Below are 21,584 nucleotides of genomic sequence, written 5' to 3' on the forward strand. Positions count from 1 at the left end.
TTTGAGGTCATGATGGACCCCCAAACAGTACAAAAACTTAGGCCTGTCATCCAATTAAAAGTTGTTGTTCAGTCGTTAAGTCGTGTCAGACTCTTCGTGACCCCATGGACCATAGCATGCCAGGCCTTCCTGTCCTCCGCTCTCCTTGTCAATTAAGCATATGAGCTTTAATTGACTGATACTCAATTAAATCTGCATATATTTCCATGTGAATATAATAATAGTTCAGAAGAAAACACACACATCTGTTTTAGATTATAAATCTATCACAGCAGACACTTAGAGGAGAGATTTGCTCTTGTTTGTTGGAAAGAGGAGCAAATGTGCCTTCTATGTTGATACCTGCAACCTGAAGTTTCATTTGTTTAATTATTTTATTACAATTATTTATATCCTGCCTTTCACGATACAGATCCTTCCAAGGCGGCTTATATATAGCATCACTAATCATTAAGAAAATCACAGTAAATAATGGGTAGCATGGGAGCATGTGCTCTACCACTGAGCTATTGTTGCCTTGCCTGAACCACACATTTAGGTGCCTGCTTTAAGAATGATCCCCCACCTCCAATTTGTTTCATCTTGTATATACAAATCTATGGATTAGATCATTGAAACCAATGGGACTTGGCCAGTCTTGACTAATGTGCCCCATGTATTTTAGTGGGTCTACTCTACACATGACTAAGTCTGGATCCAACCCAAAATTATACACACACACATACATGTACACTTATATCAAATTATTTATTTTTACTTAATTTTTACTTTTAAATAGGATTCATCAGGAGCACCTTTTTAATGTTGCACTTCTAGTAAAAGCTTTCCCTCTTAACCTGTGGCATTTCATACGGCATATGTTCCCTTTCAGTAGTAATTCCCCATCTGTGTGGCAACCGAACTGCCAGTGTGCCATGAAAAATAAATCCATTAAGGGCACAAGCCTGTTGGGATGCCTGTTGGGATGCCTGTCAGCCTATGCAGAGCGGGAGGAGCACAGAGGTGATCTTGACTTCCACTTACCTCCCTCTCTGCATTTTTGCTAGATGGGCTTTTTCACCCATCTAGCTGGGGCTCTGTGGAGTGGGAGGGAAGGAGACTGTGGGGGATTCTTCGTAAGATGGACTCCCCTCCCCACCCACAGAAATGCCCCCTTTATCTTCTCTCCTAGGTCGCCTTTGCAGCCTCGGAGAGGCAGCTGGCATGATTCTCTCCACACCAGCTGCAAGGAGGTGGGGGAGGGGGCAGGGAGCTCAGACTCCTGGGCCCGAGGTTGGAGCGGGGTCTCCGACCTTGGATCCAAGAATCTGAACTATCCTGTGGCCCCCCAGACCCTCTCTAGGGGCAATAGGATTGCTCTCTGTAATTCACTTACAGTTTTGCCCCAACCTATACCGCTGCAGCTGCTCACAATGGCAGCCAACCAACGGCTACCATGTCCTCCCCAGAATGCCCCTGGAATGATGCTGTGTCATGATGTAGCATCATTCCAGGCTCATTTTGAGGGATATGGCAGTGATACCAGCTTTTGGCCACTTCCAGGAGTTCCACCACTGTTACAGGCAGTGACAAATATTTCATTGTTAGAGTCAGAGAGAGAGAGAGAGAGAGAGAGAGAGAAGTCATGCCTTTCACCATCAACTGCATGCAACTCTGTGAAAACTTTTGTAAAGTTTAACTTCCCCTTTGAAATTGCCCCTCAGTTTTGGGGGCCAAAAATGCCCCCTTCCAATTTTAGCTGAAAGTTTAAAAAAAACAAACATAAGAGGCTCATCTCTAGCATAACATACCAACCATATGGGAAACTAGTGATTCCCTCTCCCATATGATTCACTTAAGAGTGCAATCCTATGCGTGTTTAGACAGAAAAAAGGCATACAACCCCCAGCATTCCCCGGCCAGCATGTTGGGAGTTGTAGGACTTTTTTCTGTCTAGACATGCATAGGGTTGCACTCTTATTTTGCCTTCCTGAGCCTTTGCTAAGGTGGATGATGGTGCCACATCTTTGCATAGGCTGGCCAGGTGTCCAAATTTACAAAGGACAGTCCTCTATTTGAAGTGCTATCAGAACAGTTCTCTGAAGGTGTCCTCTATTTGGAGTCTACTCCAAGTCTAGTTTAAAGATAAAGAACCATAAGAAGGGAAAGCAGCCTTGAAGTTGCCCATCAACCAATAGCATCTGGACAGCAGACTGAGCAGGCACAAAGGTCACCTGGTCAGTCTTCCTCACTACGGGGATATGTATTGTGTTTCTATTTAAATTATAGTAATTATTATTTCTAAGTGTGCATCTATACATATAAATTAACATATGCAAATTTCATGCAAATCTGTGCCTCTTTTCGGGTAATGCATTTCCTGTTTTTTGGCAATGCATAAGTAGCCACCCGTTGTTCGTATTGGATGTGACTGGACAAGTCAGTCAGTCCTGCTGAAGAGATCTTCTTAGAGGACTCTGCCTGTGTTATGGCCTCCTTCCTTCTAATCTAAAACAGAAACACATGGGATGGACTCTTCTGATGGGGTGTTATTCTTACTCTTTCAGTCTGAGAATGAAGCGTATCTCCATCCCCGCCCCCCAAATTATGGTTTCACTACCAAAAATTTACATCACAGAATCATTGCTTCATAGTGTCCTACTTTTTTTTTTTAATGTGGATTTCATTAAAAGGGCAGTGGGGTCAGTCAGACCCCAATTAAAATGAGTGGGAAATGACACTGCATTAGGGAAGTTTTAAAGGGATGCTCCTTTCATTTAACACTGCAATAGCTTCTTTCTGCAGCAGTTAAAATGCGGTGTTGACCATCTGGTATGTTCCCAGTTCATTCCTCCAGGACGTTTTGAGTTGGAGGAGAAATTCATGACTTCATAGAATGTGATTTTTCTCTGAGACCCCATAAAAATTACAGAACCCATACACCCTCGCCTCTAGTGGTACCTCTGTGTTATAAAAATAATCCTTAATACAATGTCATAGCTGTTATTTTACATTAATTTGGAGTCATTGGAAAATGCATTATTGTTTTCTGTTAAAAATGATAACTTGACTATGTGATCCCAATAGCACATTAATAAAGTGTGTCCCCCCACACCACACCACCACCAAGAGTAGGGGGTTACTTAAGAGAAAAATGGTAGCAGTGGGGGTGGGGGAGGCATTAGGTCATGAAGGGTGCAATCCTATGCATGTTTAGACAGAGAAAAGGCCTACAATCCATTCCTATGGATGTCTACTCAGTAGTAATTTCCATTGAATTAATTGGGGCTTACTCCTAGATAAGTGGGTATAGGATTGCAGCCTAAAGCTGGATTGGCCCCATAGATGTCTCAGTTCAGGAAAACAAAAGCTAGGAGACAAAATAAAATATGTCTTTGAAAATATGCTCATCATCTCTTGATCTGGTATCGGCAAGAATTCTCCCGGTCCTTGGTAAAAATGTAATAATATTCACTGGCATTTCTACCCTTACAGTGCCTGCTATTAATTCTGTTTGAAATAAAGGAGCTCACCCATTGTGATATTTCTACGTCAAGGGGCTGCAGTCATACAATGTGTAAGTGGACATGAGATAGCACTTGGGTCCTTCACTGCAAAGCAAATAGGAAAAAAATATCCCTAGTGGTACAATTGGTTATTGATTTATATATTCATAAGAGGTATGAATCAAGGCTTAAAGTTTTAGGCCTGTGTTTGGGGCTTATCTCCTGTTTATTTCTCCCCCACCCCACCCTCTAAATCATTCACATGATAAGAATGGGTGCCATTAGCTTCGTGGTCTTCTGTTTGGAGCAGAAGTGTACCCAGAATTAATGAAGGCCTCTGGGCCTCTGGGAAGGGCTCACATGCACAGTACCTTGGAATGAGGTTTTTGAAATATGGCATCAAGATATATTTGGGGAAGGAAAAAGAATAGGGCTGTTCTTTATAAGATACACGACAGCCATAAGAATATTATTCAACTGCACTAGTATGGAAGACGAGAGACACTGATGGGTAATGGGTGCATGAGGTGAATTAAAATGTTGCTGCTCCCCCATTGTGTCTTACTCTGTGAGATGCATACAATATGGGAGAGGCCGTAGCTCAGTGGTAGAGCTCCTGCTTTGCCCCCACAATGTCCCTGGTTCAGTCCCCAGCATCTCCAGGTAGGGTTAGAAAAAATCTGCCTGAAACTCTGGAGAGCTGCTGCCAGTCATTGTCTACAGTACTGGGCTAGATGGACCAATGGTGTGACAGTATACAGCAGCTTCCACTGTTCCTAATTGCATGCAGAAGGATCAAGAGTTTATCAGGTTCCCGTTGTCTCATTTTCATATTTCCTGTCTGTCATTTCTTTACTACTTCCTTTTTCAACTGTGCTGGTGGAGACCAAAAAACTCTTGATTATGTCTCTTGGAATTAGGGTGGCCAGGTGCCCCACTTTACAGTGGGCAGTCCTCCATTTGAAGGGTTGTCAGGGGACAGTCCTCTATTTGAAGGTGTCCTCTGAAAGATAAAGAACCACAACATGGCTGAGCAGGGGTCTTGAAGTTGCCCATCCACAGTTAGCACCTGGGCACCAGACTGAACAGATGCTCAGGCCATCTGGTCAGTCTTGTTCACTATGGTATTGCATTTCTACTTAAATTATGATTTCTAAATTTGCATTTATGCATATAAATCAGCATATGCAGATGTTATGTTAATTTATAACATACATTATTTATTATAATTGGTGCCCTTTCTCGTCTTCTTTTTCGGTGATGCGTAAGTGGCCAACCTACTTGGAATGCGGATGATACGAACTTCCAAAAGTGCAGACATCAGGATGGCCATATGTCCTATTTTATGGAAGACAATCTTCAATTTGAAGGCATCCTGTATTTGAAGAGCTGCTGAATCCATGGCCAGTTTAAAGATAAAGATCCACAAAAAGGGAGAGCAGCAGGGACCTTGAAGTTGCCCATCAGCAGTTAGCGACTAGATAGCAGACTGAGTAGGCATGCAAGTTACCTGGTCAGAATCTTCTCCACTATGGTGAGATTAATTTCTACTTAATTTATAGTGATGATTTCTAAATCTGTCTGCCTATCTATCTATCTATCTATCTATCATCTATCTATCAGTCATCTATTATTTGCATATGCAAATGTTGTGCAAAATGTTGTGCAAATTGGTGCCCTGTTTTGTTCTCTTTTCTGGTAATGCATTTCCTCTTTTTTTGGTGATGCGTAAGAGGCCACCCTAGCAGGCCTCATTTTTATTTCCTTTCTTTTTATTTCTTAAAAGCCATTTTCATAAAAACACACATCAACAACCATTTATTCCTCTCTTCAGTACTAAGGATAATAAAACTGGGACCTGCGACAGAATGTTACAGTGCGGACTGTTGCAGTTCAGGATTCCAGCCAGCCAACCAGCCATGCCCTCTTGCAGGATACTCCATTACATCCCCCCTCCCGCTTTCCTCCCCTCCCCTCTCCCTCCAGGGAAACATGCACAGGTATTCAGCATTCTGTGTTCAATGAGCATGCTCAGCCTTCGTTGGGCTATTTTGCATGTGTTGGGGTTTTTGCTCCCTTAGGTTCCCCCCCCTAAAGATTTGTTTGTATTTCTGCAAACTTTTGGGACCCCCCTCCCCGCCCTCCCTCCCCAGCACACAGATACAGAGCGCTTTGGCCATTTGGCGGCATAGAAATGAGATAAATAAAAACAAAGAAAAAGAAAATACTTCTCTTTTGTTTCTCAGTGTCCCCGTTTTGGCTACAGTCCTCTTGGTACTAACCAGCTGAGTTTGCTATTAGAGGATGATATCCCAGCTTTCAATATCTTTTTAGAGAAGCAGAGATACTCTCTTTTGCCTTTGCCAAGGATATTTCCCTTGCTCTCTAAAACAAGGCGTCCTCTTTCAGTTACATTTGCACATTTATCCAGTCATGATTGGGGCTAAATCCAGTAAGGGGAAAATTACACAAAAAAATAATTGTCTGTCTGTACACAATCTCTCTCTCATGGCAAAATGTGGTGCGTGAATTTTATCATTAAGAAGGTGCTTTTCATCAGGCTTGCAGTGCAAACATATGCGTGTTTACCTGGGAGTAAATCAAGGGGGCTTACTCCCAGGTAAGTTGTGCCTTGGACTGCAAATAAGGCAAAATAAGACAATCAGTTAAATGCAATACATTAATTGGGATTCTGTCACATGTGGAATAGGGTGGTAGTGCTAACCCTTTCCATATACCATGGTCCTCTTGATGAAAATTGTCCCTTCAAGCTGGTATTTGCGCTGCAAGGGAAGCTTCCACTAAACTCTATGAAAGCTTATCTCCTAGATAACATGGTGAAAAGGGCTGGGAAGAAAGATGATTTCAATCAGATTCATAGTGTCTCCCCACCCCACCCTGTGGTTTAAATCAGATACTTTTAATGCACGCTTGATGTATTGTGTTGTCTAAGTTGGTCCTTTAGAGATTGTGAGAACAAACAAGGGAAGGGTGAGTTTTGGGGGGCCTAAGGTGTTTTGTTCTCCAGAAAAGGAGATTGTTACCTTGTTGTGGTGCTGGAGCTTGAGCTCCTCAATGATGTCATGAGCTAAACCATGAAGGGACACCCAAGAAAGGAAGGTCATGGCAGAGAGGTCAGACTAAATACGATCCCTGGGGAAGGAAACTGCAACCCACCCCAGTATTCTTGCCATGAAAACTAAATGGATCAGCACAACCAGAGATGTGTCGGTATACCATCGGAAGATGGGACTCCCAGGTCGGAAGATGGTCAAAATGCTACTGGGGAGGAACAGAGGATAAGTTCAACTAGCCCCAGATGTGATGATGCAGCTAGCTCAAAGCCGAAAGGACAGCTAGCAGCCAATGGTGCTGGTGGTGAATGACGAATCCGATGTTCTAAAGATCAACACACCATAGGAACCTGGAATGTAAGATCTATGAGCCAGGACAAATTGGATGTGGTTATTGGGGAGATGTCAAGATTAAATATAGACATTTTGAGTGTCAGTGAACTGAAATGGACAGTGAACTGAAATGGACTGGAATGGGCCACTTCACATCAAATGACCCCCAGATCTACTACTGTGGACAAGAGGACCACAGAAGAAATGGAGTAGCCTTCATAATTAATAATAAAGTGGCTAAAGCAGTGCTTGGATACAATCCAAGAAATGACAGAATGATCTCAATTCAAATTCAGGGTAAGCCATTTAACATCACAGTGATCCAAATATATGCCCTAACCACAGATGCTGAAGAAGCAGACGTAGTTCAGTTCTATGAGGATCTGCAGCACCTACTGGATAGTATGCCAAAAAAAGATGTTATTTTCATTACAGGAGACTGGAATGCTAAGGTGGGTAGTCAAATGACACCTGGAATTACAGGCAAGCACGGTCTGGGAGAACAAAATGAAGCAGGACATAGGCTGATAGAATTTTGCCAAGACAACTCACTGTGGATAACAAACACTGTCTTCCAGTAACCGAAGAGACGACTTTATACATGGACTTCACCAGATGGTCAACACCGAAATCAGATTGACTACATCCTTTGTAGTCAAAGGTGGCGGACATCTATGCAGTTGGTAAAAACAAGACCTGGAGCTGATTGTAGTTCAGATCACGAACTTCTTATTGCACAATTTAGAATCAGACTAAAGAGAATAGGGAAGACCCACAGATCAGTCTGATATGAGCTCACGAATATTCCTAATGAACATGCAGTGGAAGTGAAGAATAGATTTAAGGGACTAGATTTAGTAGATAGGGTCCCGGAAGAACTATGGACAGAAGTTTGCAACATTGTTCAGGAGGCAGCAACAAAAAACATCCCAAAGAAAAAGAAAACCAAGAAAGCAAGATGGCTGTCTGCTGAGACACTGGAAGCAGCCCAAGAAAGAAGGAAAGCAAAAGGCAACAGTGATAGGGGGAGATATGCCCAAATAAATGCAAAATTCCAGAGGTTAACCAGAAGAGATAAGGAATTATTTTTAAACAAGCAATGTGCGGAAGCGGAAGAAGGTAATAGAATAGGAAGGACAAGAGACCTCTTCCAGAAAATTAGAAACATCGGAGGTAAATTCCAGGCAAAAATTGATATGATCAAAGACAATGATGGCAAGGACCTAACAGAAGCAGAAGAGATCAAGAAAAGGTGGCAAGAATACATGGAAGATCTGTATAGGAAGGATAATAATATCGGGGATAGATTTGATGGTGTGGTCAGTGAGCTAGAGCCAGACATCCTGAAGAGTGAGGTTGAATGGGCCTTAAGAAGCATTGCTAATAACTAGGCAGCAGGAGATGACGGTATCCCAGCTGAACTGTTTAAACTCTTGCAAGATGATGCTGTCAAGGTGATGCATGCCATAAGCCAGCAAATTTGGAAAACACAAGAATGGCCAACAAAAATCAACTTATATCCCCATACCAAAAAAGGGAGGCACCAAAGAATGTTCAAACTATCGAACAGTGGTACTTATTTCACATGTCAGTAAGGTAATGCTCAAGATCTTGCAAGGTAAACTCCAGCAATTCATGGAACAAGAATTGCCAGATGTACAAGCTGGGTTTAGAAAAGGCAGAGGAACTAGAGACCAAATTGCCAATATCCGCTGGATAATGGAGAAAGCCAGGGAGTTTCAGAAAAACATCTATTTCTGTTTTATTGACTGTTCAAAAGCCTTTGACTGTGTGGATCATAATAAATTGTGGCAAGTTCTTGGTGGTATGGGGATACCAAGTCATCTTGTCTGCTTCCTGAGGAATCTGTATAACGACCAAGTAGCAACGGTAAGAACAGACCACGGAACAACAGACTGGTTTAAGATTGGGAAAGGAGTACGGCAGGGTTGCAGACTCTCACCCTACCTATTCAACCTGTATGCAGAACACATCATGCGATGTGCTGGGCTTGATGAAGCCAAGGCTGGAGTTAAAATCGCGAGAAGAAACATTAACAATCTCCAATATGCAGATGATACCACTTCGATGGCTGAATGTGAGGAGGAGCTGAGGAACCTCATGACGAAGGTGAAAGAAGAAAGTGCAAAAGCTGGGTTGCAATTGAACCTAAAAAACCCCAAGATTATGGCAACCAGCTTGATTGATAACTGGCAAATAGAGGGAGAAAACGTGGAGGCAGTGACAGACTTTGTCTTTCTAGGCGCAAAGATTACTGCAGACGCTGACTGCAGCCAGGAAATCAGAAGACGTTTACTCCTTGGGAGGAGAGCAATGACAAATCTTGATAAAATAGTGAAGAGCAGAGACATCACACTGACAACAAAGGTCCGCATAGTTAAAGCAATGGTCTTCCCCATAGTAACCTGTGGCTGCGAGAGCTGGACCATCAGGAAGGCTGAGTGATGGAAGATAGATCCTTTTGACCTGTGGTGCTGGAGGAAAATTCTGAGAGTGCCTTGGACTGCAAGAAGATCAAACGAGTCCATACTCCAGGAAATAAAGGCAGACTGCTCACTTGAGGGGATGATATTAAAGGCAAAACTGAAGTCCTCTGGCCACATAATGAGAAGACAGGACACCCTGGAGAAGATGCTGATGCTAGGGAAAGTGGAAGGCAAAAGGAAGAGGGGCCGACCAAGGGCAAGATGGATGGATGATATTCTGGAGGTGACAGACTCGACCTTGGGGGAGCTGGGGGTGGCGACGGCTGACAGGAAGCTCTGGCGTGGGCTGGTCCATGAAGTCACGAAGAGTCAGAAGCGGCTGACCGAATAAACAACAACAACAAGGTGTTTAGTTGATTTATTTTTATCCTGGGATGGCCAATTGCTTCACTAGAGTGATCAATTTGTAACACAACCCATCCCATTTCATGGATGTATACTTACATGGATGTATACTTACATTTCAGCTTGTATATTTACATAACTCAGTAGAGTGGGGGACACAGGATCATTCCATCAGCTGTCCTGAAGACCACTCCCGTGAAAATTCCTCTACCCTCAAGGGTCACCACTAGCAGCTATTCCAGCAGGCTGTACTGAAGGAGATGAGATTTCACCAGCTTTACTAAAATATATCTCCTCCTCCTCATTCCTTTTTTCCTTGTGTGTCATGTCTTTTTAGATCGTAAGCCTGCAGGCAGGGACTGTCTTGTTTTACTGATTATATGAGGAGCTGTTTTGGATGAGGAGAAGGATACAAATTTGTTAAATAAGTAATATAGATAATGTCTGAGGTATTGCATACAAAACACAAAAGATGATGAAACCTGAATGTTGAATATCCACCTCACAGATTTTGAAAATGGGTTACTTTTCCTTAAATGTCAAACAGTGGGCAAGCGTTTTGCTGCGTCTAGATCACAATTTGGCAGAGCCTTTTGGGGGCCGGATAAATGGCTACAGAGGCCACATTTGGGCCCTAGGTTAATGGTTGGCTGTCTTTGCCGAACCTAAGGCAAATGCCTGTAAACCTAAGAGAACCCTGCCAAAGCCTGCGCAATTCCTCCAATTAAAGCACCTTTAACATTTCAGCCTCCCTCTGTAGTTGTGTGCATTTGCATAATTGCTTGCACGTCTGGTTGTAGGGACAGAAATGCCCAGGATATCCCTGTTGTCCTGCTATAGCTGCCTAAGGGGGAAATCGGCCCTTTAGGAATTAACTTAATATGTTAGTGTAATGTTAGCATTTGTGCGAAAATGCCCTCCAAGCTCCAGTGCTGTTTACTGTTTCAAGTGGGATTACAACTGCCTTAAATAAATCACTCCCAGAAGCACGGATTCTGATCCTGCACTGCACCGAGTTTCAGCCTGGTGTTTTGCAATTGATTTTCGAGCAGCGCTTTCCTCGGTGAAGACTGATTGGCCCTGGCCCCTCAGTCGGCAATGGGGTGCGAGTCCCACCGAGTTGCACCTTGTAATTGAAGGCATAATTGAGCCAATTTTCTATAATCTACTGTACCTAACAAAGCAAATTCTGAGGTGCTCCACAGGGGCTTTTAGATAAAACGTTTCCCTGTGTTTCCTTCCTCACAAATGTTTTCATTCCAGCATTCAGTTTACAGGAGTTCAATTTACAGTTTTGAAAGTTCTGCCGTTTTAAAGATCTGTTTTGGAAATATTTTCATGGAACGCATAATTGGAATATTACAAAATCCAATTACTAGCCCTTTTTTTCTTTCTCTGCAATATGCACTTAATGACAGATCATCCCAAACTATTTTAGTTAACAATGTGAAGCAGTGTAACAGGATTATATTTTCTTGTTGGGATTATGAGAGTTTACTTTCATACTTACATGAGAACCAGCGTGGTATAGTGGCAAGAGTGTTGGACTGGGAGCCGGGAGATCCGGATTCTAGTCCCTACTCAGCCATGGAAGCTCACTGGGTGACCTTGGGCCAGTCACGGACTCTCAGCCCAACCTACCTCACAGGATTGTTGTTGTGAGGATAAAATGGAGAGGAGGAAGAAAATGTAAGCCGCCTTGGGTTCCTTGCAAGAGAATAAAAGGCAGGATATCAATGAAATAAAATAAATGTAAGAAACCCAAATAAGGGTGCAATCCATTGGGATGCACTCCACTGCTAGTCCCATTGAAATAAATGGGAGTGGCTCAAGAAAATGGTAATCCTCTTATATGTCTCCCATTCACTTCAATTGATCTTTTGCAAGAGAATTCATTAATAGTTCCTGCCCAGGCTTCCCACATTCTCTAAAGAATGGAACATTCTGGGTGCAGAATGAACAGCTCTAGATCAGACTACCCCTGTTCTGGTACCCTCGAGATGTTTTGGACCACAGCTTCCAGGATTCCTGACCATTGGCCATGGTAGCTGGGGCTGATGGGAACTGATGTTCAAAGCATCTTGAGGGCACCAGGTTAGGGGAGGCTGGTCTAGATTAATATGAACCCACCTGAGTATTAAGATCAGCAGGAGAGACCCTTTTGAGGGCACCATTACCCACAGAGGCCCATTTGTCAGGCATGCGTGAAAGGGCTTTCTCCTGTGTTGCCCCCAAATGATTGGAACGAGCTCCCTCAAGAATGATGATTGACCCCACTCCTTTTACCTTTAGAAAAGGTGTAAAGGCTTTTCAACTCAGCCTTTAAAAATGTGTAGTTTTTAAAATGTAACAAACAACAACAACAATATGCTCTTTATCACCCCTGGATAAGTGGGCCAACATCCGACGGTGTGGAAATCTCCACCTTTTGCATTACGTAGAACTCTCCACTTTGAACAGAATTCTGTATATATCCATTTGCAAAGTCAAGGCCAACTTTGGATAATCTTTAAGGGGACCTAAAGAGGGATGGATGAGGTGTCAAATTAAAGCATAGGATACTTTGACCATTTCTATACCAGGCTTTTAATGCATGCTCATGATTGGTCACTGATGGAAGTCTGCGGGTCCTTTACGTGATGTCGTCAATCTCCAGGGCATCTCCCACACTTTCTGACCTTCATCCTGGTTTTTAAAAGATCAGGGATAATGCTGTAATAAATGTAATTCCACTTTAATGACCATATGACATTGCACAGTTCCACTATAATACAGCGCCATCTAGTGGCTCTATGATGAAACATGTAGAACTTGCAGACAAAGGAAGTCCTGGAAAAAATCTCATGTCAGCTGTGTAAGGAGCCAATCCCACAAAGAATCCAGAAGCAGAAGCCCCAGTAAGTTGTGGAGAAAAGCCTGGTGTGGAGAAGCCCTTTGATTTCCAGAAAAAGAATGCTTTTTCTATTTTATGCCCTAGATCAAATAAACTTGACAAAACAAGGGAAAGCTATGGTAAATGCATCAAGCTGCTGCCTTTAAAATTCCTGTAGTTATTGGCTGTAAGAGCTCTGGCATGATCAGATTGAAGTGAGCCTTTCCCTATCCATTGGCAGAAGAGCTGAGGTGTTGCTGAATATTTATGTGTGTTCTAACTGCTCAGTTTTTGTTTTTGTTTTAAAAACTGTCTGTAAAAAAAAGACCAAGGATATCATATATGGGATGGTAGGAAGGGGCTCTACAGAGCAGGGAGCATATGATACATGTGTTTGCATGTAACATATTTGGGCCCCGAGTTTCAAGTAGTTTCAATTCAAGTAGTTTCAACTCTTGAGTTTCAAGAGAGCTTCGGCTATTGGGCGGCATAGAAATAAATAAATAAATAAATAAATAAATAAATAAAATAAAATAAAATAAGTGGTACAAGTAGGTGTCCCTTTCTCATTTTTGAAGCAATATCAGTTGTGATTGCTTCAAATATGGCCCAGACCTTATGGGAAACCTGTGGCCTTCCAAATCCCATTGGCTTCAGCCAGCATGTCCAATAGTCAGGTATGATGGTAGGGTGGCCAGTTATGCACCACCAAAAAAAAAAGGACCAAAAAGGACACCAATTTGCATTACATTTGCACGAGCTAATTCGTATGTATAGATGCAAATTTTTAAATAATAATGATGGTCAGTCTCCAGTGTGATGCTACTACTAATGTAAATGACTTTGTGCTAGCGAAAACAACTTCAAGCACAGAGCCAATAGCCCTTGCTGACGCAATGGGTTTCCATTGGCATTGCATTAGAGGTTGTTTACGCTAGCGCAATTTACATTAGCAGTAGCATCGCTTTGGATACTGTCCGATATTTTAAATAGAAATACAAGACATCTCACCAATAGTGGGGGAAGACTGTGACCAGGTGAGCTGTGCGTCTGCTGCTCAGTCTGCTCTCCAGGTGCTCTCTGTTGATGGGCAACTTCAAGGCCCCTCTTGTCCTTCTGCTCGTTCTTTAGTTTTAAAACTGACTTGGACTGTCCTCTGTAAAGTAGGACAAATGGCCACCTTAGGTGGGTGTTGTAGTTGAAAGACATCTGGAGGGCCACAGGTTCTCCATCCCTGCATTATACCTTAATGTTGTGCAAAACTGATGTTTGTTGGCATATACCATTAACTAGTGTTGTGCTGAATATTTTGAAGCGTCCATTTCTGGCAGTTTGTGGGGGGTGGGGGAGAAATGAGGATTCCCATGAAAGAGGCTGGGGAGGGGGAGAATTCTGAAGAATTTTCTCATTGGGGAAGAGGGCAGGGGTTCCATTTACCTTTTAAGTGAAGGAGGTTGCCAAGGGGTCTTCCTTCTGTTTTGTTTTTTTACTGTAAAAATGCCCTGCTGGCAGTATCACGGGTCTCTTAGCAGAGACGCTTTCATCCCAGCAGTGTTTCCTGGAATGCCCAGGAGACCACGTGACGTTGCACAGTCTCCTGAGCATTCAGGAGCTGCTACTGGACTGAAGCCTCTCTGCTAAGAGCCCTGCGCTACTGTGAGCAAAAGGAAGTTTTAAACACCCCGTTCTTTCTCACAGCATCGTGGGCCTCTTAGGAGAGAGGCTTTCAGTCTGGCGGCAGCTCCTGAATGCTCAGGAGAACTGCAACGGTGTCAATAAACGTTTCAGGAGTAGGCTTCACATCCTGGATTTAGTCTCTCCTTCCCCCCCGCCCTCACTCCCCTTATAAATAGCTAACCGGCAAGACATTTTTCACACCCAAGACCAGGGTTACCTGGAAGCAGCCCTGGCTGCTGCATGTCTGGCTAGTTGGCTTTGGGCCACTCATTTCAGTGCATACTTCAGTGGGAGAGTTAAGCCCTGTGTAGGCATTTGCCTGCAATATGAGCAGGGCTAAAGCATGGAAGATATGTGGATGCTCATGCAAGCTCTGCCTTGATGCCCCCATGCCCCCAGCTGTGTTAGACATCTTAGATAGAAGATTGTAAGCACTACCCATGATCGGAACCCCCCCAAAGGTCCCCCCTCCCTTGTTTATTTGTACTCGGGTTGCAGGTGAACGGCTGTGTAGAACTTTGGCATATATAGTTCTCTTCAGCTGAAATAAATGGAAATTAAATGGTTAATTGTGCCCAAAGTGCTTGTTTAAATCGGGGGGGGGGGGAGGCTTCGGGCTGGTGGGATCTACTTTGTTTTGTACTAGAACCCCAATGTCCGCCAGGTGGAGGCAGATGCAAAATGGTGGCTCAGGGCATGGAACCCATTATCTACTGTACTCCAAGAGCCATACGCTGGAATGACTTGGAGGGAGCAATCCTATGGCTGCTAGTCAGCAGCTAGATGGCCATAAGATATGTGGTTTTCTGGGAAACAACCTCGGAGCTCTGAGATCGGTTCCCAGAGAGCCGACCTTCCCATCCTTCTGCACTGCCTCACACGTGCTCCGCGCTCACAAGAGGAGCATAGAGCGGCCAAAACAGGGTGTTCTGGGGTGCGTTCCGGGGTGGGGAAGGTAGAAATGCCGGTACGACACATCCTATGTGTCGTCTGGCAGCCTCCTCCCCTGCTCCGCCTTCCCACGGCTAGACAGCCAGAATCAGCTGTCTAGCTGCAAATGCAGGGCAGGAGAAGTGCAGAGAAAACAATAGCCTCTGTGCTTCTCCTGCCCTGCATTCAATAGGTGGTTGCCTCCGAGTTTGGAGGTGGCTGCCTATCTCCATAGGATTGTGCCCGCAGACACAGATCTACGTCTGGGCCACCACATACCTGGGATTTTAACAGTCTAATGTAGACCTAAAAATGGCTACTGTTAAATAATTGGGTGTTGGACACCCTTGCCGATCTACTGCACATCACCAAGAGATCTCCCAGTAGATCCTAACCTACCTTCACTCCACCTCTTAGTTTAAATAACCACAAGTTACTTTTGCCAGCACCTTTTCCCCAGTGGTATAGCAGAGCCAGGGCTCACAGAGATGCAGCACTGGTACTTTTTTTATTAGCAGGGATGTTGATGCCATCTGCTGCTCCCCCTCCCCGCTTGAGTTCCCTGTTGCCTCTGAGCTTAATTGCAATCCTCCTAAAATATTTTGGGGTGGCTTGGCTTTGAATGGGTAATTAAGACCCATCTGCTTTACAAAAGACCTGCTTCTGGTGGATATAGGAAGTGCTAGAACTGGTTTCTTGATATGGATTAACACAGCAGCCTGCAGTTCAGCGGTGTGGCTGCAGAGACTGCCATGATGAGTGCCTGCACATTAACATTTACCACTACACCAATGCTCTTTTCCTGTAAAATTCAAAGTGGTGAACTAATGCAATAATTATAAAATGCTACAGTGTTTTTTTTTTGTTTTTGTTTTGGCAGAAAGAGAAAGAAAAAGAGTGAGGATGAGATTTGTGAGAGCAAGGGGAAAACACCACTCTGACAAACGCAGAGGGGGGGAAATTGTGTATTGTGGGTAAATCCTTCATTTCCTCTGATAACATACATTACCAACCTAATCTCAACTTGGCAACCCATCTCCCTAGGGTAGGCTGCAATGGAGAAGAGAGGCTGCAATCACACATTCGGGGCTTGTCTGGAGAGCTTGAAATATTGAGTGATGAGATACTTTGTCACCTTACCACAGATGAATTAATCGAGGGGGTGGACATTTGGGGGCATGAATGTTATACAGCACTGTCAGTTGCCTGGGCCCCCATAAAAAAGCTGTTGGGAGCAAGAACCATCAGGTTGTACATAAGCTATTTAGAACACAGGACCTGCTCTAATGGGTCTGACAGATGGTCCAGCTGAGACTGTAAGAATTGCCTTGCTGGATCAGACTAGACCAGCATCTTGTTTCCCAGATGTTGCCAACAAGTGGCTTCCAGAAAGCGTGCAAACAGGGCATGAAGAACAGGACCCTCTCCCATGGTTGCTCTCCAAAAGCTGATACTGAGGGCCATGCTGCCTCTGAAATCTGCCAGTTGCCTATACCAACCTGGTGCCCTCCGAATGCATTGGAATGCAACTCCCATCATGCCCAGCCAGCATGGCCAGCTATCCTCCATAAATTTTTCTGACCGCCTTTTAAATCAGTCTAAGAGGGTGGCCATCGCTACATCTTGCCCGTCAATGAATCATGCACTTCAAGAAATACTTCCCTTTTTCTGCCCAGAATCTCGGGCCAATCCATTTTCATGGTATGTCCTGCAGTTGTAGCGTTATGAGAAAGAGAGAAATACTTCTCTCTCCATCTAACTCTAAGTAGGAGCTACATGGAGAGAGAAGCTACAGTGGTGGCACCCAGTGGTGGAATGTCCTCCCCAGGAGGTCTCGCCTGGTGCCTCTGTGGTTGTCTTTTAGGTGAAGGCATGTTCATTTTTCCATGCCCTTTGGGCCTTCGTTTTATTTTTAAATGTGTTATTGTGTTTTTAGATTTTTACTCTGTTGCTGGTTTTTACTCTGGTTTTATATGATAGATAGATAGATAGATAGATAGATAGATAGATAGATAGATAGATAGTTGTATTTTAGGGTTTTAATTTTTGTGAACTTCCCAAAGAACTTTGGCTATTAGGCAGCATAGAAATGTAGTCGTCGTCGTTAGGGATGCTGGAGAAATCTGTTGCAGCCTCAAATGAGGCAGGATTCCCAAAAATCCAACCTGTAGAGTCTACAGTGGAAGGGCACCACCCTTCTCCGGGTCCTTAGGGGTTCCTGCAAGGTGGCTCTCCAGTGTTCAAAAAGGAACGATAGGCTAATGGCAGCCGCCATTAGCCTATAGTGGGAAAATTACAGCCATAAGTAGTGTATTTTACACCACTTGTGGCTGTAAAGAACTTACTTTTATGTAAACACAGCCATAAACAGCTGCAATTTACATTAAAAAAAGTGCTTTAAGGCTGCAAATGGCATAAAATATGCCATTTACGGCTGTAGTTTTCCTGCGATAGGCTAACGGCAGCTGCCATTAGTCTATTGCTCCTTTTTGAAGGCCAGAGAGCTGCCCCATGAACTCCGGCAGCTGCGCTAGGGCTCTGGGGAAATCCATGGGGCCCCAAGTGGCCCTGATTTCCTTTTGGCAGACCCCCCTGGATGTCAGGGGGTTCACCCATCCCTAGTAATAGTAGTATTGATAACAACAACTATAGCTGTCATCATCAGTGTCTGATAGCCATTCATAGATGTACCCTTGGTGAATCTGTACATCTGTCTAATCCTTTTTCTTCTTTTTTAAATAGCCTGATCAGAGGTTCCCAACTTTTAACACAGAAAAGAAAACAACATGTGTCCCATCCAATATCTGCAGCCGGGTCATATCGGCATATCCAGTAAGTGAGATCAATCAATGATCTTGATTCCAAGTGTATGTCAGATGAGCTCCTTGGTCACAAGATCAGCTGAGGTTGCTCTCACAAAGGCTGGTTCTCCTCCTTCTTACTGTTAACATCTAGGACAGGGATGGGTGACCCGTTTCAGCCTGAGGGCTGAATCCATTCTAGAGAAGCTCTTGGGGGCCACATTCCACTGGTGGCAGGGCTGAAGACAAATGGGGAGGGGCCAGAGGTAAAAGGGGCAGGATCAAAATACAAAAAAAATGCCAGCAGATTTTAGCTTAGAGGCATTTCAACTTTTTAGTATGGAAGGGGTTGGGAATGACTCAAAGCCAGGAAGCCACCAAATGCTGGGGAAAAGGAGGTGAGGCCAAAGGAGGGGGTATGGCCATCTGGAAAACCCCAGAGGGGTGGATTGGGACCCCAGGAGGCCCAGGTTTGGCCCCCGGGCCTGAGGTTCCCCACACCTGGTCAAAGAGTACTCATCATGTGATAGAGCATCCTGCTCTGTGCTCCTTATCATCGGCTGACAAGGCAACTCACATTATAAAGTTGTTGTGTCCCATGGTAAAAAATAAGTGCTGTGATGAAAATTCCTCCCACATTTTTTTCGACCATTCTCATTCGATGTGATAGAAGAGGAATTGCTTTTGAAAAGAAATGCAATACCGAAGAAATTTTGGAGAAATTCTCATGGGTTGGGTTTGGGTTTCTTGGGCTTACCTTGCTTAGGAGGTGGCTGAGGAGTGAGCACAAGTATCCTGTTTTTCATAGTACTGTAATCTCTCTGGCTGCCTGTAGCCTCCTCAGCTTCCTACACTTCAACTAAGCCCAGTTTAAGGCACCATGAGGTTTAAGGTTTAAGTTTAAGGCTTTTTCAGATCAGGACATGTAGGCAGCCTGGGAGGCTAGCTGTGATTAGGTAAGCTCAAAAACACCACAAAAATAAATTATTAAACATCCTGAATGAGGCAGAACAATGGAAGCCTCTTTCATGGGCGGGGGGGGGGGACTTTCAGGAAATTGGAGGACAGATTTTGGCAGAGCACTAACTCCACCGCATCCCTGGAGCCAGACACAACACTGCCCCTACCTGCATTGCGGTGGATGCAAATTGGGGGCCAGCCTGCCAAGACAATTGATGCTGTTGCAGCACAAAGACCCCCAAACCCCTTACCAAAAAAGAAAGAAGCTATGCTACAAGCCCTGCCAATGGGGAGCCCTACTCCTCCCCCTGGAGAAATTCAGTGAAATTGTCTCCCAAATTTCTCTGCCCACAAGTAAGGTGGAGAGTTTCAAGAGGCCATTTGTGCACAGCTCTAGTAAATAACTGTAGATTATGGTATGAGGGAGAAAACAAGCCATGGGGCTGGCATATTCCTTGGAGGACAGAGTAGCCCTCTTCAGGCATTGTGGTCTACATGATTTCTATCACGTGGAGTGTGAGAGAGGGGTCTCACTGGCTGGCCACACCATCTCGATTGTGCCCCTGATGTTCTGGCCCAACTGCCTTCCATCCTTGAGGGCCTGAAACAGGGGATTAATGGCCAGGTTCCCCCCCCACACACACACACACACATAATCATAATCGCATGAAGGCTTGAATGCCCAAATAGGACTAATTTTATTTATTTATTCATTACATTTATATCCCACTTTTCTTCCATCATGGAACTGAAGGTGGCTACATGTGGTTCCCAGGTGGTCTCCCCTCCAAGCGCTGACTAGATCCAAACCTGCTTAGCTTCAGCAAGGTGGCTGCCTCCTGTGCCTTCAGACCATACCCTGGGACATTTTAATATGGTTCTCAGCTGCAGTCATCAACTGTAACATACAGACGTTATATTCTTTTCTGTGATGCCTTTGGCAGAACTCCATAGTCTCCTGAGCCCACTGTACCTAATCCTTTATACATGTAACAGGAATAAATGCATATTCTTTCCCTTTTTTCTCCATGCAGAAAGCCAGTGAGCAAGGTGGCAGTGGCATCTACTCCTCCTCCTTCTCACCACCACGATTGTCTGAGCTGAAGTGAGACACAGGTGAACAAACAGGCCGCAAGGGTGAAGAGGAGGAGCAACTCCAGGGCTTTCTTGTTAGTAGGCCCCTGATGGGGTGTGGGACCTCAGCAGGTGCCCAGTCATGCCTACCCTTGATGTCAGCTCTGTCCAAAACATCCACCTTCTTCCAGTGTGAAATATGCCATCATCTGCGAACAATGGCCTTCAGCATTCGACAGTCAGTCCAGTTTCTACGCAAAAGGACACACTGACACAAATCTGACATTGGTAATGACCATATTCAAAATATTCAGTGGGGGGAACATTCAGCCTCCCAGCGCACTGTATAACTGACCTTTAAGTGACCATTCTTGAACTGGAGACTATAATGTGAAACTGCTGAATTGTAATTTGTTTTCTTTGTTTAGGGACTCCCCTAAAGCCTTTTGTTGTTTTGTTTAACGACTGAGAGTCAGAAAACCCTAGCTGGACTGTTGTAAAGCACCCAGCCTTCTACTAGTAGATCCCAATCTACCTTCTGTCCATCTCTGTGTTACAGGATAGCATGAGCATCCAGTCACTGTTTCATGGCCTTCATCATTCCTGAAATGGCTCAAGACTTTCTCCAAAGGCATTACTGGCCTTTTGCCTTCTTCCTGCTCACTTTCCTGCCACAGGACAGAACCGTAATGGATAAAATTCCAGTTTTTTAATGATCTAATGGGATTTGCAAAGAACTCAAGGACCCTTTTGAGATGAAAGGGTGCTATCAAAATATAAACTGTAATTATTATTATTATTACTAACATAGGACAGCCTCCCCTCCCCCCTTTCTCCCCTTGGCTATAGCGTAACTCAGTGGCAGGGAAAAACTACGAAGCCAAAGTGAGCCAGAATATTGCCTCATAAAAAAGCGACACCTGCCCTATTATCCCTTCAATAATAAGTACATAAAACAAATTTGACTGTAATAATAAACCACAATGGTGAAATGTTTATGGGTAATTTTTCAATGCAGCATGCAAGGATTAAACCACGCGATCCCCATTGGCATTTTCCAGAGTCTTACAGCTAAAACCTCCTTTTTTCTTTGCACACCATTGGAAATTGATCAGTAGGTCTACGTACGTGCTTCTGGAGCGCTGTGCTAAATACTGTAACATATTGCTTAAAAGTGCCAACTCTACCACCCCTTTTATCATAGCCTCTGAAGCACTCTTGTGGAGGCAGAAAGGAGTGATGCATTTCAAATAATTCAGGCAAGGAAAGAGAAGCAATTCAGGACACATGGATTTGTTTTGTTATTTGTTGTTTTTTTTTTTAACACTTCAGGGGTCCCCTTTTCAGATTCGGCCAAGCACTTATTATGAAACTTGGTGGCTAATTACATGGACACAATGCAGATTAGACAGGATTTCAAAGTGCAATTGAGTATGACTGCATGCCAGCAAAGCAGTGAATGCCAGCACACAGTTTAGATGTGCAACTGCACATTAAGTCATTCAAACATTGATTTAAGGATGCGG

The 21,584-nt window shown here is 44.0% G+C and overlaps 1 long non-coding RNA gene across 3 annotated transcripts in view; it reads left to right on the forward strand.

The window, feature by feature from the left end:
• LOC146348856 (uncharacterized) overlaps positions 1-21,120 on the forward strand; it is a 161,422-nt gene extending 140,302 nt beyond the window's left edge. For 2 of the 3 annotated variants that reach the window (XR_014790739.1, XR_014790738.1), the window contains 4 exons: positions 3,475-3,556; positions 4,755-5,019; positions 17,966-18,055; positions 20,019-21,120. This is a non-coding gene — a long non-coding RNA (uncharacterized LOC146348856). The remainder of the gene's footprint in view (positions 1-3,474; positions 3,557-4,754; positions 5,020-17,965; positions 18,056-20,018) is intronic. The other variant, XR_014790740.1, reaches the window with a different exon arrangement.
• The last annotated feature ends 464 nt before the right edge of the window (positions 21,121-21,584 follow it).

This window comes from Heloderma suspectum, chromosome 4 (genome assembly GCF_057233095.1).
Source record: "Heloderma suspectum isolate Gila_16-S chromosome 4, 16-S_ref, whole genome shotgun sequence".
NCBI classification, from domain to species: domain Eukaryota; kingdom Metazoa; phylum Chordata; class Lepidosauria; order Squamata; family Helodermatidae; genus Heloderma; species Heloderma suspectum.